This window comes from Mus caroli, chromosome 7 (assembly GCF_900094665.2).
Source record: "Mus caroli chromosome 7, CAROLI_EIJ_v1.1, whole genome shotgun sequence".
Classification (NCBI taxonomy): Eukaryota; Metazoa; Chordata; class Mammalia; order Rodentia; family Muridae; genus Mus; species Mus caroli.
Genome location: NC_034576.1, coordinates 118,427,388 through 118,439,710, shown reverse-complemented (window position 1 = coordinate 118,439,710; position 12,323 = coordinate 118,427,388). Strand labels below are relative to the sequence as shown.

At 47.8% G+C, this 12,323-nt stretch overlaps 1 protein-coding gene across 4 annotated transcripts in view; it reads left to right on the top strand.

Moving 5' to 3' along the window:
- Plekha7 (pleckstrin homology domain containing A7) overlaps positions 1-12,323 on the top strand; it is a 187,839-nt gene that overhangs the window by 106,919 nt on the left and 68,597 nt on the right. Inside the window, exon 1 of one of the 4 annotated variants that reach the window (XM_029479072.1) lies at positions 5,471-5,724. The exons of the other annotated variants lie outside the window; for them this stretch is intronic. The gene's annotated coding sequence lies outside the window, so the exon portion shown is untranslated. Of the gene's footprint in view, positions 1-5,470; positions 5,725-12,323 lie in introns of those variants that run through there. 4 annotated transcript variants of the gene reach the window in all.

Sequence of the window (12,323 nt, the reverse complement as noted above, 5' to 3'; positions counted from 1 at the left end):
GGCGTGCGTGGTTCCATAATTCCTGTGACCTCCAGCCATTCTCTTCACCTTCCTAGGCCTGTTTCCTTATCTACAGAGCAGAGACTGGATGAGGTCAGTCGGAGTAGATTTCAGCTCTAAAATCTTTTGTCTTTTAAAAAATTAAATTAAAGTTTTAAAGTTTATTGTGTGTGTGTGTGTGTGTAGGCTTGACATGCCAGGCCTGTGGATGGGTGCCAGAGAACTGCTTGCAGCAGTTGGTTCTTCCTCTACCCGTGTGGATTTGAGGAGTGTGTACACCTACTAACCATCTCTCTGGCCCTCTAAGCTTTGAATACTGTGATTTCTGGAAAACAGGGGCTACCCTACTAAGAAAACAGGTCACTCCAATATGACTTCATCAATGGGGAATTTGCTGCTCTTGACTAAGACAGGTTATCATTTGTGGAGATCTAAACAGCTTTCCTGTTGATCGTCTTTGGTAGGATATAAGGTCTGAGCTTACACTCCTGACTCCATTATAAACTGTTGAGATGAGGGGAAACACAGGGTTGGAAAGTAGGTGGCTCTCAGATATTTATGTATTGAGTGAGTGAATGGCGCGTATACGCTGGTTCCAGTCATTGTGAACAGCATCTTTCAGGTCTTGTCACCTAGGGAGAGCCTTTTAAGATTCTTCCTGAAGGCACATTAGTAGTGGCAACATTTTCTGTGGCTTTCTGGACCTGGGACCAAGCTATCAAGGACTATATTCTGACCTGAGGTCTAAATGCCATATTCAGTGTTAGGGGAAGCGAGTGGTCTTATCCAGGGAGCACCTGTCCTCAGAGATGCTTTTCTGTTCCCGGAGTCCATGTTGGCGGTCTGTGGGGACTTTTGGTGTCTGTCATCAGAGTGGCATCCACTACAGCCTCTAGGGATGATGCTGGTGGCAATTTGCTGTGTACTCTTTGGTGGAGAAAGGCATGGTGGTCTGGATTTAGCTGTGCTGTCGCCCAGGCATGAAAGATTAAGGGCAAGTTCCCAGTAGCCACTAAGATTCTTCCAAATATGACAGATGGTATAAGTTAGTAGATTTGTTTGCTTGATAAGAAAGAAAATTTCTAGTCAATTTTTGCTATCTTCCTTTGGTTCCTACTCTCATTTTCTTCTAAACATATTTGCTAAAGGAAAGCCTCCAGTTGTCAGTACTGTGTGCCCCAGCCCCAGCAGGTGCACTCAGCCCGAGGTCCAAGGCGTATGGCCAAGGACAGCTATGAAGTTGGCCTCGCACAGAGTTGTAAACTTAAGTAAAACTTGATTAGGTTATTTTTCAAAGACTCCATTGTGAACTTTGTAGGTGACAGCACAGCCTTGTGTTGCAAGTTTAGAGGGTAGGGCTCGCTGAGCAGCTCCAGCTAGGGTGTTTGTGCACTCACTCGTTTCTTAACGACTCTCACCAAGGCTTTGTCTTTTGTTTTCCCCATTCTGGCTGAGCCATGGTTATAAAGAGGTTAGTGTGAGAAAGCTGGGAGTGTGCAAGTGATGACAGATGGGCTCCCAGGTCAACCCTGGGAGCAGAGGGTGTGGTGGCGACCACAGCAAACCACAGCGACCACAGCAAGCTGAAGGTGGGTCTGCTTGGCAGCCTTGCAACAGTGCTTGCTTTTCCAAGGTGACCTGGATTTGAGACATAGACATGAATAAGAATGGCATTTTTGGCTTTTAAAATTCTACTGGATTTTTAACCTCCTTGGAACTCAAATAAAACTTGTCCTGGGGACATAGTAGTTCATAGTCATCAGTGTGCAATGCCTGCTATGTGTCTGGTAGGTTAGCATATGGGATGGTTCCAGGGTCATCTCTGTATAAAGGGTGCTGCGGGCCCTGGGAGGTATATGGAGGTGTTTGCTATGTCTGTTTTTTGCTGTGGACATGGAGGAGTCCGTGTTATTATATAAAGTATAAAAAACAACTTGGGGGACATACATAGTATTGTATGTATATGTATATACACATATATTTATGTGTATATACATATACATTTGTGTATGTGTGTGTGTGTCTGATATGTGTGTGTAGGAGAGTCCATGTACTTTCTACAGCACACAGGTGGAAGTCAGAGGAAGAAACAAGGGAGTTGGTTCTCTTCTTCCACAATGTGGGTTTTAGGGAATTAAACTCAGGTTATCAGGCTTGGCAGCAAAAGCCTTTACACAGTGAGCCATCTTGTTGACCTTTGACATTTTTCAGAAATCGTGTGTGTGTGTGTGTGTGTGTGTGTGTGTGTGTGTGTGTGTGTAGGTAGGTAGGTCTGGGAACAACTTATGTGAGTCAGTTCTCTTCTTCTATGGGGTCCTAAGGACTGGATTTATTTAGGTAGTCAGGCTCAGGGGTGAGGACCTTTACCTGTTGAGCTATTTCACTGACCAGCTAAAAATTTAAGTGCCTAAGGATTCCATAAATGCAAACAGCAATAATGACATAAGGGTTTCTCTGGCACAAGTATTTGCCAGATTGGAACAGTGGGTTGGAGGCAGGAAAGGGGTTTTGGTTTCTACCTTTCTGGAATATGCAGCTCTTGAGTCTGTTTTGAAAAGCAAATAAGAATTTGGGAACTATGTCATTTTAGTCTAAGCCTTCAGGTGTCACTTAGACCTGAGGTGACCAGGAAGGGCCACTCAGAAGAAAACAGACCTTGGAGGCTTCCCAGAATTCAGCAGGGAAGATGACAGCTACAGTCATGCTCAGGGGCTGGAAAGACTAAGTGACTGGAGCTGGTGGACAGTTAATCTGGCAGGAGCTGGGGCCTATGGAGTTGTGAGATAGAGAGGCAAGGCGGGTGAGGGGAGGCAGTGCAAGAAATCTGGTTTTCAGCACCGCTGATCTGGCAGCAAGGACAGCCGGGCCAGGGTCATGGGAGCAGGGCCACTGGCAGAGTGGAGACAGTCTGTGTGTCCCTTCTAGCTCTCACATGCCTGTCACTGATCTCTGGTTGGGTGCTGCTGGTGATGGAGGGTTAAACCCAGGCATCTGATGACTAAGCCCAGGCCACTTCCTGTTCCTGCCCTGGCTCCTTGGCATCTGACCCACTGGGGCCAGAGGGGGCTTTGCCTGAAGTGTAAGCTGGAAGACTAAGCCCCCACTTGCACTAACTTGAGTTTTGGTCATGTGATTATAGAAGGGCTCTGGGCTGCTTTGAGCTCTGATTTCTTTATTTGTTAAATGGAAATAGCTCAGTCTACCTTCAAAGGTTGTTGCCCTTACAATGTGGTTTCTAGATATAGCCATGTTTCAAGCTTGCATTGGACACCTGCTCCAACCTGGGTGTGTGGCACAGATGACCACATCTGCCTGTCCTATTGGATGTGAGTGCCAGTATTACGGGGCAGATTATACAGTAATTGTTTATTTCCAAAGTACACATAATGCTAAACTAAACACACACAGTAGGACCAAATAAGTATTAACCATATGGGGTTTGGGCTTGTAAGCCTCATTCAGTCTTCATAGCAATTGATTTGTAGTTAATTATGATCTTTTGTAGTTAAAATATTCTATCAAGGAAGACAATTGTGAGGCTGGCTCCTGGCCGCTCATGATTTTTTTTAAAAATATTTTTCTTGACAGGTGTGGTGGCGCACGCCTTTAATCCCAGCACTTGGGAGGCAGAGGCAGGCAGATCTCTGAGTTCGAGGCCAGCCTGGTGTACAGAGTGAGTTCCAGGACAGCCAAGGCTACACAGAGAAACCCTGTCTCAGGAAAAAAAAATTTTTTTCCCTTTATTTGGGGGAATTACATTCATGTATACAATAGAAACTTCCTGTTCTATTCTGCCAACTCCTCTTGTATATTCCCCAGTGTGCCCCCTCCCACCTTATGTCTTTGGTTGTTGTCTGGATGGCCCACATAGTCCAGTTAGTGATGCCTGTGTGTGGATGGCTCTGGCTCATTCAGTGGAGCACCCTCAAAATGAATGTTTTTCCTCCGCCTGCTGTCTGTCAGTAGTGGCTCCACGTATAAACTACATGACTACTTTATGGTGTGGTTATGGGGGCGAATTATATTGGAGCCATGAAAGACAGAGAACAGCCAGAGGCATCTGGAATAGTCCAGAGCAGAGAAAGAGAGTTCAGAGCAGAGGACATGGCTAGGGCTGTCTGTTGGAGAGTAGGGAAGAGCAAGGGAGAGAGAATAAAGAAAACAGTAAGAGAAGGAGGGAGAAGGAGGGAGGGAAGGAGGGAGAAAACACACACATACACACACACACACACACACACACACACACACACACACACACACACAAGAAATAACAGGGCTATAAGGAGATTAAGTAGCTGGTGGAAGGGTATCCCACAAGCTGGAGGGAGTTTAGTGTAGAGGAGGTGAGACGGTCTAGATGTGCTATTGAGGGAGTCCAAAGGCCAGCATGCTTTGGTGTGCTGACAGACACCACGGACAGCCATTTGTTCCTTCTGCAGTATGAAGAGAAATGACTCCTTTTTGGTAGAGGGTAACTTTTTGTAGAAGGCTTTGGCTTCCCTAGTTCCTGAGGAATGCTGGCTCTTATCTAGCCTCTAGAAATCCTCCAGTAGTGCAGGCTGAGCCCCTTTCTGGATATCTGGGCTGCCTTTTAGAGTTGGGGGGGGGGATCAGAGTTTCCTTTGGACCTGACTTGCCTTAGTAAGGATTGATCTCTTTCATTTGGCAGTGCCAGGTTCCTATTCTGTTTTACAACTTGGAAGGCCTTTAAAACTATTAAAAAATAAAATAAAATAAAATAAAATAAAATAAAATAAAATAAAAAAAGACAACAACCTGGATTTCAGGACCCAAAGCTTTTAAGATGGTAACAGATACAAATTTTAGAAAAATTGCCACTCTAAACAAACTGAGAACAAAATCCCCTTTATTTTTTTCTCAGTAATTATTTCTTGATCTCCTACTGTGTGCCAGCATATGGCAAACTCTAGAGCACAGCCTTGTAACAGTCTGCAACCCCCTCTCCCCTTTAACCTGGTGGAGCTATCTCACCTACCCCGTGATCTCTGTAGGTTACAACGGAAAAAGCCACTATTGGTCTGTGACCTACCTCAGTATCAGTTTCCCTTTCTGTCTCCTCCTACTTCTTTTGGGAGCAAAAGCTTCCTGGTTACGATTTGTCCTGAAGGAGCCGTAGCCATGCCCAGGAAGTTCCGAAAGAACCTTGGAGCTTTTCCAGGCAGGTAGGTGGACGTGGTAGCAGTGTTCTCCACCAAGAATAGGCTTGGTTTTAGGGCTGACTTGAGCCCCATGCTGAATGGAGGAAACTCACTGGATGGTTCTTCCTGATGTTATGGTTAGAGACGTTAGGCTATGTTTAGATGCTAGAGGGAGCCAGCCTCACAGGCTCCAAGAACACTTTGAGTCCCATAGCCTACAGTGCTTGCCTGGCTGTGCACAGCCAGGCATCCTCATTCCCTTTGGCCACAGGGGGTGGAGTCTCAGAGCTGAAGCTGTGTTCCTGCCTGGTATCTGGTTTTGCTGGGGCGTGGAGAGGAAGGAGAATGAATGAGCAGGACCAGAGTGACTGCTGGATTGTAACGCCTGGTAGCAGCCCTGGAGAGGTGAAACTGAGAAGGAGAGAGAAAGAGTAGGCAGCTGGGAGCCTTCCTCTCGGTTGGCCCTGAGCAGAGAGGGCAGTTTCATCAGACTACCACCAGGAAAGACACAATTCTGAACATGGGGCTCAAAGCGAGTGCGGGCCTGTCTGCAAGAAGAGAACAGGTGAGTCCCGTACAGGTCTGTAAGGATTCAGTGTGCGATGTATTTTGGTTCCTGAAGTTTTAAATGACCCAGGAGTGCCTCTGCTCAGCAAGAATGCCATTTAATTAGGAAAAAGTAGGACAAAGGTGTCCTGAACTCTTATCTCCCTCATGTTCTTCCGAGCAGTATCCTGTTGGCAGATGAGGGGGGGACAGCCCTTTGTGTTTTAAGTTATCTGTACTGTTGTTGAACTTCAGTCTGGGTTTGGGCGGATGGCAGGAGTTTGAGAAGAACCTCGGTCACCTAAAACGTCCTCATTGCCTGGGAGAGTCTTATAACACCTGGCCTGCCTTCTCAAGTGGCTGCCAAGTCACTGGCCTAGGGAAGCATTGAATGGAATTATAAATGGGTGTCCTGAGGTAGAAAATGTCTTCCTTGTAATTTCAGTACTCTGTCTCTGGCCGGCGGTTGGGGAGGTGGGTTTTCTTGGCCTGTAGTTTCTGCACCATGGGGACAGACCCTCTGAGGGACAAGGGTGTGCCTGCTGATCTGAAACCATTTTGTCTGGCAGGCGAGTTCTTTAAATAGATGTTAACAGTGATCTGGGGGTTGTGTGTGCCTTAACTCAAAGGAGGAAAGCATGTGCTTGGGTCTAAGTCTTTGCAGGCTTCTCCTGCTGGAGTTGCCGCACAGAGCAAGGCAGGCCGACACCTCAAGAGCAGTTCTTAGCAAAGGAAAAGCTCAGCGGGTCCCAAATGCGGAAGTGTTTCCTGGGGCCCCGACCTGACGGCCTCCTCATAACCTTGCAGAGTCGCTTTATCTCCACCGTCTACAGATAAGCCCAGCCCTCATCCACTCATCCCAGGGCATGCATGCATGGGACAGGGCTAAGGTTTGAACTCTGGGCTGTGTCCAATCTGATCTGCCTGGGTGGCCTCTGCTGATGGGGAGCCCAGGGTGAGGAAACCGGAGCCCTGAGCAGTTATGAGGAGTTACTGCTAACAAGGCTGATACCAGCTTCTATTACCTTGTTTCTCTGAAAACTTCCTCCCAAAAGGGGATGGGCTGTCTGCCTTTGATTTCCTCATGCTAGTAGGAGTTTGCCTTTAATCTTTTCATTCATGAGCACAGGAAGCCAAAATGAAAACTCCCTATTCAGCAGGTGGAATTCTAGGTATGCAGTCCTTTGTGGGATGTGGGGTACAGGCAAGCTTCAGCCAGCCAGGTGGCTTGCTTGGCTTGGGAGAGATATTTTACAAATGGAGTGGCCACTGAGTGGATCTGAAAACAGAGAGGGAGAGAGAGAGAGAGAGAGAGAGAGAGAGAGAGAGAGAGACCGAGACCGAGAGAGACCACGTAAGCTTTCCAGATCATACTAAAAGCCATCACTCTGCTCTGAGCAGGAGATGAGGAGGACAGAAATACCTCTTTCCAAGGTTGGCAGTCACCATGTGACTCTCTTAGACTCTCTCAGTGCCTTTTGGCACTGAAAAGGCAGTAGTACCAGAGCACCCCTCAGGATTCAAGTTCCACCTAGTCTGGGGTGGGTATGAACGAGATGGGGACAGTGTGGGTACTAGGAGCCCAACACTGCTGTATTTCTGGTCCCCAGGGCTGGTGGGTATTTCCAGCACTGGCAGAGGATTCTTTGCCAGGGAACCCTGACCCACTGGCCCATCCCTGGGACTTTATGAGATATTGATAGACTCTACACAGCCTCTTGTTGAAGGTGGCTGGTGCTCATTCCCAGGCTGTTGGGGTAATAATTCAGGTGCCTTCACCATGTGCATCCCTCCTCCCATGCAGGAAGTGAAGTGCAGAGGATATACTGGTGGAGGGAGCAGAGAACAAAGCAAGAGCCTTCATAGGTGTCCCTGAGCTGAGCTTAGCCCCACATTCTGTCTCATTCATGAAAAAGAGGCAGAGGCCATGTGCTCCCACCCTGAGTGTCCTTAGCTGCTCAGCAGTTACCTTTCAGGCACTGGATTCATGCCTTTCTGCACTGAGGGCATTAACCTTCACCTTGGGCCTGAAGGGGCTTCTGGTGTGTACGTGTCTCTTTATTCTGCCCATAGAAGACACCTACATCCTGATGGCCAATATCTGTTAGGTTCTTGTCTCTTACTTGAGTCTGGATTTCTGCAGGCTCAGACAGCTCATTTATTTCACTTGAAGATCAGAATCCAGCCCGCACCCCTTTTCCTCATCCATTGAGTGGAGAAATACTTGTGAGTACCTCCCGGGTGCCAGACACCCCTACTGGCTGATACATAAGTGAGAAACATTACAGCTGTTAATAACTGAAATTGGCTGGTGTGTGTGAAGTGACAGTGAGAAGGGCCCAGGAGGTGATAGCCCTGCCCAGGTCTAAAGGACAAAGGTGCTAGCTCCATGGACACAGGCAAGGAGCATGCTGACTGCGAGGACACTGGGTGCCAAGTAAGAAAGGCCTGAGTGTTGAGGAAATGAGGTGGGCAGGGACAGAAGAGTATTTGAAGAGGCTGCTGTTAGGCAGGGTCAGATCATCTAAGGTTTGGTTTGGTTTGAGACAGATTCTCATCATTGAGGATCTTGAACTTCTGATTTTCTGTTCCACCTAATGTGTGCCACAGAGCCAGTTTATGTGTCCACCTACTGTGTGCCACAGAGCTAGTTTATGTGGTATTAAAGATGGAACCCAGGGCTCGGTGGGTGTTGGACAAGCACTGTGCCAACTGAGCTATAGCCCTAGCCTGCCATCTAGGATCTTATAAGCCAAGGCAAGGACTGTATTTTCACTGTGCATGGTGTAATGAGGCTGTCACGATCTCTCTTACCTTCCAAGACCCGAGCGCTTCCGGTGAAGTCACAGAAGCTGAGACAGAAGAAGCAAAAGATGTGCCTAGGAGCTGTTACCAAGACTAACCAGGAGACAAAAGATGAGCCTGCTTGTTACAAGGCTGGAATCACAGTGTACTTGAGAAGCTGAGGCAGGAGGATCTCAGGTGCAAGGTCTGCCTGGAGCACAGAGTGAATTCAAGGGCAACCGTGGCAACTTAGTGAGACCCTGTCTCAAAGTAGAAAGTAAAAAGCAGGCTGGAGACACCGTTGTTTTTTATGACAGAGCACTTGCTTCCTGTGCCCAGGGCCCTAGGTGCGATCCCTTGTGGGGGATGGGCTGGGGTGCTGCGTGTATGTGGGTCAAAGGCAAGCAGATGGAGAAGGTGAGGGGATGCAGAGCCTCTTTGAGAAGAAGCCGGTAGTGCTCACATGTGCACCACAGTGGAAGTTAAGGTACAGAAAGGAACAGAGAATGGCTCCGGTGTTTGAGGCCATTGCTACTGGGAAAGTACTTGCTTTGGGGTGAAGAGGGTTTATTCTCCTTTTGTTAAAACTTAGATGTCTGTTTACTGCTACCATAGCCAAGCCTCAGTCAGGTTAAATATTGAGCACCTTCTGTATGCTAAGTGTATATGCCCCTTTATTTTAACCCTTCTTTAAATGTCTTAGGAACATTTTAGAATTGCACTTGTAATGCCGGAACCAAGGCTTGGAAGAGGTGAGGAAGCTTGCTTTAATCTGAACCCAGCTTCAGCTCCAACTGTCTGGACTGAGTGGTTCCCAGGGCATGTGTTGAAAGAGATGGGTTAGTGCTGAGTGGATAGCTTCCCCTTGGGGGACAGGATGGGACCATATACTGGCTCATTCAGGATCCCCTGGCTACGGGAAGAGGGGCTGTCAGAGGAGTGGCTGTCTGTAGCGAGCTGTTGTCAACTGTGGCATATTTAAAATTCCGCAAACTTGAAAGACCATTCTGCCACATTATGGTGGCACTTTCTGTTAAGTGAATAAATTAGTAAAAGTGCTAAGCAAAATAAACCAAAGGAGCTTAGGAAATACAAAGGAGACACCGCTCATCTAGCCCAGGCTGGCCTAGAACTCACAAGTGGCTGAGGATCGCTTGGAACTGCTCTACCTCCTGAGTGCTGGGACTAGGGATGTGGGCCCCTAGCTTGTTTATGGGGCTTGGGATTGAACTCACAGCCTAGTGCTTGCTAGGCAAGCACTCTCCCAGCTGAGCAGCATCCTCAGCTCTTAACGATAGTTTCTCCTGTTGATTACCACCACCTCTCCATTGAGTAGCCCAGCTGAGAGCCGCTGTAGTAAAGGCAATTTCTTCTCATGCTTGGAGTTTCGGTTTTTCAGTTTGAGCATTTACTGAAGCACTATTAGGTGACCCACAGTCCTTAGTTCTGTTGAGACACTGACGACAAAGATAAAATGTGCCTTAAGAAGCCTGGAGGCAATGCTGAAGCCAGCTTTAGCCTGAGGGTGACTGTTCTGGGAGGCCCATGGCAGGGTTAGAAGGTTGGGGACAGGGGACTGACAGGCTCTGCTCAGCATGCTTGATGAGGGCCCCTTTTGACTTTGGCCAGATACTTTCCTTACATTTTAAGCGGTTTCTTCTTTTTATAGCTGGGAACAGAGCTAGTGCTGACAGCACATCTGTCACACTCCACCTACCAAAGCCACAACCATCCGAAAGCCACACTTACAGTGTGAGTTTCCCTCTTCTTAAGCATCTTTCACAGCTTTCCAGAGCTCCTTGCGTTAAAAAAAAATCAATAAAAAATAAATGTGCTAGATAAATAATTGGAACTTTCAGCTAATTGAAATACTTAACTAATCAAAGTCACTGCTCATTCTTTTAGGGGCGGGTGATACAGAGTGGGGTTGTTAAGACAGGCTTTCTATGTGTTGTCCTGACTACCTCAGAACTTACTTTGCAGGCCAGGCTGGCCTCAAACTCAGGGACCCTCCTGTTTCAGCCTCCTGAGTTCTGGGATTAAAGATCCCAGCCCTCTGGATTCTGTTATCAAGGCTCTTGTGTTTGCTGCCCCACTGTGTGGAACAGTCTCAGTCCTTTCCTGCCCAGGACTTTTGTGATGCGTGCTTGTTTACCTGGGTACTCACTCTCCCCTCCGTGCTCTCTGGTACTCTCCGGGTCACATGGCTGCCAGGCCCTTCTGAAAGGCTGGTTCCAGGAGGAAGAGTGGGATTTTAAGAAAGAGGACTAGATTATGTTTTAATTCATTTGGCAGATTGCTTTCTTGGTAGCCTAAAGCAAAGCAGCAACTCCTGTGTGAAGAGTTTCTATTCCCATGAAATCAGCTCCCAGCAGGGCCATGCCTGCAAGGTGGGAAGGTGGGAAGTCGGGTTTCAGAACAGGTATTTCAGGGATGTGTCAGGACAGGCCTGAAGATTGTTTCTTGAGTTAGGGTGATGGGACATGCGCGACTTTGTGGGCTTTAGAATCAGGAAACAGACTGGAGTTTTAGGTCCAAAGCGGGACAACGAGTGGAGCGTGAGAGGACTCCAAGCTGATTTAACAGGCAGCCTTCTTTGGGCACTGCGTAGGGAGCACAGTAGCTGACTGAGTCTGTAGACAAGGTATCTACCTCTTGTGGGGTTTGCTTTTCTCCCTAAAGGCCAGGTGACAGCACATAACCTGCCCTACTGGTATCAGGTTGAATGGCATAGTCTAGGGACCTTACCTGTCCTTTTGTTCAGAGTGCAGAGACAGAAGCTCTGTCAGAAGCAAGCTGGGCACATTCAGTCAAAACTCAGGACCCCAGTATTCAGGACCCATTTATCCCTGCAGGCCTGTCTCCTTTCTCAATGGAGATCTCTCTCTCTCTCTCTCTCTCTCTCTCGATTTATTTATTTTATGTATGCTAGCACACTGTAGCTCTCTTCAGACACACCAGAAGAAGGCTTCCGATCCCATTACAGGTGGTTTCGAGTCACAATGTGATTGCTGGGAATTGAACTCAGGACCTCTGGAAGAGCAGCCAGTGCTCTTAACCTCTGAGCCATCTCTCCAGCCCCAGTTTCATTTCTCTTATTTGTGTTATGGAAATAACATGACCCGTGCCCCTGACCTCCTCGGTTATCTGAGAGTATTGGACAGGAATTGATGAATGTGAGCAGTTGGAAGCTGGAAGGACTGATGCTGAGGCTGGCTATGCTGGCATTGAGGGCAGCGTGCGTATTACAGAAGGGAGTGTGCCATCAGGCAACAGCTGTTTGTGTGTGTGTGTTTGTGTGTGTGTGAGAACTTGACTCATGTCCCTTCTAATGTTAGGGTGCTTGCACTTTTGATTTCAGCACCAGCATCATGTAGCTCAGGATTCAGGAGCTGGGACTCTGAATTACAAGTGATGACATGAGTTAGGGTGTGGGGAGCAGAGTGGTCGCTCTTAGGGTTGATGTTATATTGAGAAAAGGTGGCCACTGGCTGCTGGATCTGTTCCAGGCACATAAAAGATTTGCCCTGTGCTCCTGTCTACCAAAGGGTCCATTGGCTGATCTTATGGTAGGACCAGGGGCTGCTTGGGATATACTGATCGCCATACAAGTATCCTTCAGAACTTTGGCCCTGGGCACAAGGGAGATGGGGGGTGGGGAGTAACGGTAAGCACTGTGTTCTGATGCCCTGCCCAGAGGGCTTTCTGACCATAGTCAGGAAGGAAGCTGCCAGGCTCTGGTTCCTAAGGGAAGGGGCAACAGGTGATTGTGTAGAAGGCATGGGATTTCCGATCAGAGCCTAGGTCCATGCCCTGTCTTTTTTTTTTTTTTTT